This window comes from Acyrthosiphon pisum, chromosome A1, assembly GCF_005508785.2.
Source record: "Acyrthosiphon pisum isolate AL4f chromosome A1, pea_aphid_22Mar2018_4r6ur, whole genome shotgun sequence".
NCBI classification, from domain to species: Eukaryota; Metazoa; Arthropoda; class Insecta; order Hemiptera; family Aphididae; genus Acyrthosiphon; species Acyrthosiphon pisum.
Window position 1 is genome coordinate 20,310,053 of NC_042494.1, and position 6,000 is coordinate 20,316,052.

The window sequence follows — 6,000 nt, forward strand, 5'->3', positions numbered from 1 at the left end:
TCACTGTAAGTTATAGTAATATAAGGAAAAAAACTATCATTTAAAATAAAAAAAAATAAATATATTATTCTAAAGCTAGTATATTTACATAATATAGTTAGGTACTAAAAAGCGGGTAAGGTGATGTCGATCTGCTGTACAGTAGGTTACAAGTGGGTCAATGTATAATGGATTGTATTTAACTTGAATTCAATGACATAATATCATTGTATAAGAAAAACGATCTGACCGGAGACGGTTTATCAGTCTGGAATCTGGATTTCTTATATCGTTATTATTTATTATAGCCTTTAAGTTGAATTATAAATATTATAATTTTTATTCGTTGCTACGGCGATAATTAAAGTGTTAGAAATTAAAATCCCATTTTAAGCGATTTTTCGTAATTTGTCGGTAGTTTTTCCCGTGGCATTAAATAAGTATTGAGAAAATCGAAATTACCTTATTAAAATTTAAAGTACCGTCTTGATCCAATTCGCTAAAAGATAAGATACTATATGTTGAAATTGAAGCGCTCCTTCTGTAGAAACTGTGTACAAGTTATAGTAAAAAAAATTCTTCATCAAATGATTTTAGTTTTTTTTAAGTAATATTAGAAGAGTGTTAAATCGTAAATAGTTGAAACATTTCTCTGTTACTTAAATAAAATTATTTTTTTCTATTCTCAATAAATTATTTAAAATGTTTATGATATTAATTAATAAATTAAACATGCATCTTAAATTTTCAAATGTTTTGTTGTTTTTTAAAGCGATGATATATAAATTTAGGCTTTGTCAGAATGATTAAAAATTTAAAACAAGTTTTCACATAAGTCGATTTTATTGAAATTTTCAATTATCAAAAATACTTAAGGACGATTATATTTTTATAAGCGTGTTTGAAGTTCATATGTTGACAAAATTTGTCAACATGGCTGAAATGTACAAAATATTTTGCAGTTAAAAATTTACAAAATGTTCAATACTAGGTTCATATTTCAACAAAGAATAACGATTTTAGTAATTTTGTTGTAATTTAACAATATTATTCATGGGAACTTTTACGTATACCTTTCTACATATTATTATATTTTAGTATTTTACTACGCGTAATGAGATTTTTAAAATACTTAGATCAATTTTAATCCTATTTGTACTATTTACGCCTATATATACCTACCCTATTACTAATAGTAAAATAAATTAATTTAATAGTAATATAAATATAATATGATGCAATATACTTATTGTATTATAGGCTGACAGACTGTATCCGTTCAGAATCGTTTTTTGTATTAAATGTTATATCATTGAATTCAAATTTAACTCATCCATCATATGGACCCAACTGTAAGGAAGACAGCAGTTACCTAATTTTTTTATTTTATTTATATTTGTATTTATATTATCACACAATAACTCAATAATATTTTCTATCGTTCATTTAATTTTATGGTTACTCAGTTGTATGTATAATCCAGTCCCTATGAATTATTGTAATATTTTTTAGACCTTCTGAGTAGGTATATTTTATATTGTATACATTTATTCATCCAATTTATATTTATACTATATACTTAATCCTTATCGTCAATTAAAAGCACTTGAATCGTAGTACTTTAATTTTTAATACTTCAGTAATAATACGTAAGAACGTTTTCTCAGATTTGTGATTCACGACTCACAAGTTCAAGGTCATTTAAGTCATTTGATGTTGTGGCATTTTTTTTCATCTGTACCTGTCATCTATATAATATTATATATCTCTACCGAAACCCAAAAACCAATCCCTTTCCATCCGAATACTGCAGTATACTTGGGTTTCGGGAGACCAGTGAGTTCGGGTATATTGGATATATGGCATTTAATCACTGTTATTATACATTTTTTGTCAAGAAAAATAATACTTAAAAGATTTTAAAAACATTAGGAGGTAAAATGATAAAAAAAAATGCGATAGTCTTGTTTTAATATATTATATAAGTATATATTTAGGTAGGTAAGCTTATATTTTTAAGATATTTTCCTTTGATAAATGTCTCGTTTCAGATCAAATGCAGGAGATTGTAAAATATATAATAACTATAAGATATAAAATTGAATACGTTGCATGAATTCATGTTAAAAGTTGTTCTTAAGTTGCAATACTGTAGTCAAATCGGTAGGGCGTAATATTATGGTAATCAAACATCTTGCTTAAAATGATCCCGTTTGTAATTTTTTTCCGAAATAACATTATTGGAAGAATTAAAATTGATTCTCAGGAAAATGTTAAATAAACGATCATGTCAAATTACACTAGGACTTGTCAATCTCACCATTCAAAGGTTTTTTTTGTCAACACGGCCACACCGTGAGTGACGTTTGCAACTAAACAATAATCGTTACATGCCCCCAAGCCACGGAAAAATGTATTTTCTGATTAAAACACTTTTATTTTGTTTAAAATCACAATTTTAACATTCCTATAGTTTTGTTTGTGTTTAAAAAATTAAAACAATCGTGAAATGTAAAATACTATTTATTTAACATGTATTATAATATAGGGAGAATGATATAAGTTGCGACGTGAGTTCATTTTTCCGTACAAATAATAAATATGAACATATAGTTCAACTATACATGATATTTGCACTTTGAAACAGTACCCATCGAGTTCACCAAGTTAAAATAATTTATTGTCTAATTTAAATAACATTTTTTTTTTTTTTAGACATTTATTCAATAGTATAATATGATATATCATGCATGTATTACAATTATTGTAAATTATTGACATGCAATTTAGTACCAATGCGAATTTTACTTTTTTTTATATATTAAAAATAGTTTCTGATCTCTGATTCAATGGCATTTTCAAAATTATTCCCCCCACTACAAATTTATATTTAACGATAAATTACTAAAAACACACATTCTGTAAACATTTTTGTACATAGGTAACACCAACCTATTATGCTTAATTTAATTTTTGATGGATAAAAAAATGTTTTAATTGAATCCACCTTAAATTTAATGTCCGTATAATTAAATTGAGTAGCAGATTGCTATTTCAAATATCAGTCGATGGTGAGTCACGCTGACTGCTGCGTAAATGTCTGGAAAACGAATACGAAAACAGCATCCTGTATTCTGAAAAAAGGAAAGACATATATTTTATTGAAATAGAACAAATCACGGGGGGGGATTACGATGAATAAAGTATTATAAAAATAAATATTATACCTATTTAATAAGCTAAAAAAAAAGACAATAACATTTTCAATGTGTACTATACTATAACAATATGTTTCAAATCATTGTTTTATATTCTGGTAAATTTATTTTTTATTTTTAAAAATTAAACCCATTTTGAATTAAACATTGAGATAATTGAATAAATTAGGTTACTATATTTTCAGTAATCAGTAGATCGCAAGTCGGCTACGCCGACTGCGTAGAAATGCAAAACGTATACGAAAACGGCTGTCCATGTTCTCAAGAAAGGAAAGACATATTTATTGAAATAGAACGAATCACGCGGGTTTACGATGCATAAAATATTATTATATTCACCTATATACGAGACGTATTATTAGTATATATATATTATATATATATATACGCAAGTCTCGCCCGCTCTTCACGATCTCCGACCAAGCCAAAGCCCGCCAGCTTGCCACCCTCTCGCTCGACGCGGACAGATATCATAGTTTGAACATAAACACCCCTAAGGCCCTAACAAGAGACGGTGGTGCTGTAGGTGACTGCGGCGGCGGCGGACCCTTAAAGCGTTTCCGTGCTTCTTCTTCCATTTATCAGAACCCGGTCCATCTGTCGCCGGCGTTTTTTTTTCCGACCGTCTACTGCACTTTGCTTTTATTTTTTATGCGAACATTTTTTTATTATTATTATTATTATTTTCCCTCGAAACTTGCGTATAAAAAACATACACCACACATACAACCGACGTCGTGTGGCCTCCTGCAGCAGACCTGCAGTGGCGACAATCGATTTACACGCACTCCCGTTATATATATATATATATGTATATTATATAGGTATATAATAATAACAAAGCGCCGACTAAAGGCGCATTAGACCAAAATCAATCGAACGCAAGCCGTGAGGTAACGACCGTTTTTTTTTTCATTATTACTATTATTATTTATTCGATTACGGGAGTGCGTGAAATTTGTAGCTTTCCGAAGAACTTAGTACCACTGAATGCCTTTCCAATGTGTGTGCAGTGTATATGTGTGCTTTAGACTTTGAAAGGTCGGGAAAATAAATAAAAATTGTGTTTACCTCCAATAATTTATCAGCACATATTATAAACGATACGTCATGTTTGTCTTGACATTGAATTATTATATATTTTCTGTATTTTATGATACACAATTTAATGCTCACGAAAATTACGTGGTACTTTTACCAAAACAATATTTGTTGTTAACATTGTTTAAATGTACAGTCTGTATGATACACTCATAATATAATATACAATTATTGTAATATTGCAGATAACAATAATATCGTCTCACGTTTCCGGAAAATAATACCTATTTAATTGCAGTTCTCCGAGTATGTACGTATGATTCACAAATGAGGTACACCTTTCGATGGTTTAAGGACGAAAAATATATGAAAATTCAACTTAAAATTGTATTATTATATATTACTTATAAATCATCGTATTGTATTCACTCACAATGTATTGTATTTATATAAACATTTTGTCAATTAAACAAAGATTCCATAGGTAGTTGAAAAAAAAAAAACATTTTAAATAGTTACATTAGGTACCTATACAATAATTTGATTTAATTCGGGTTTTATTTGTTGCCTATAAATTATTAGGTATATCATAATATATTAATATAATACTTAGATTCTAGACACTATACGACTAGGCATGTATAAAAAAAAATAAATTCAGTGAATTTAATTCACAGCGGTATGCTGTTGACAATAAACAAAACGTTTAATACATATAATGTAATTGCGAGGATATAAAATTTGTCAGTGATTCGTAGTAGGAAAATATTGAAAGTTAAGCAAATGTGTAACATGTATAATAACTGAGCAGAGTTTGGATTATCTGGTTACGTGATAGTCCGATACGTTTAGTAATCCGGCCTTTTTTTCTCAATAATAATGACTAAATTGCTTATAAAATCGATAAAAACAATAATTGACGATCCCAATAAACTGATTAGATACATTTTTATCTAAGAAAATTGTAAGACAACGCATCTAGAAAGACGTATTCATACAAGACAAAAAAACCAGATCACAAAAATATATGATTTATTACGATAATAATAACAGTAGGTATGTAATTCTTATAAAATGTAACACGACGATTAAACGATATTATAAAAGTATTTTATTTTTGTTTATACATTTAAATAATCCAACGAATTTGATACTCTCTGACTTCTATACTCCAGGCCCATATTGGTACTTATGTCAGATTACCACGAATCTGCATATGAAATATTATATTTAAATTTATGATCAGAAAAATTTATATTTTTATATTGTTTGTGTGGAAGAAAAACAAAAAAGTAATTTTATGATTAAAATGTTTAGAATTTGCTTCTTCGAAAGAGGAAATAATATAAAAATAATAATGTTTTATGTTCTGTCATAAAAAGTTATAACCACAAAGTCAAGTCGGTATATAGCATTTGTTTCAAAGCATTCGAATTAGGTACTTTTCTTCTTTAATAATATAAAGAAAATTATTTGAACTTTATATTATTTGCAAATAGGACGTTCGAACGGTGTTCAGAGTCCATGCAATAAAGACACTGTACGGATCGAATGTGAAATTATAATGTAATGACTACCTCTATATAGATAATGAATTAAATTATTCGATGACAACAAAATGATTTCTAAGGTGTAACCATAATATGATTGGTTTTATTAGAATTTTTATTAATTTCTATTCTGTTGTAGGGGAACTTAAAATAATATCCTAGACAGCATTTTGTAACGATAATATTATAATAGCATTATAATAACGTTATAC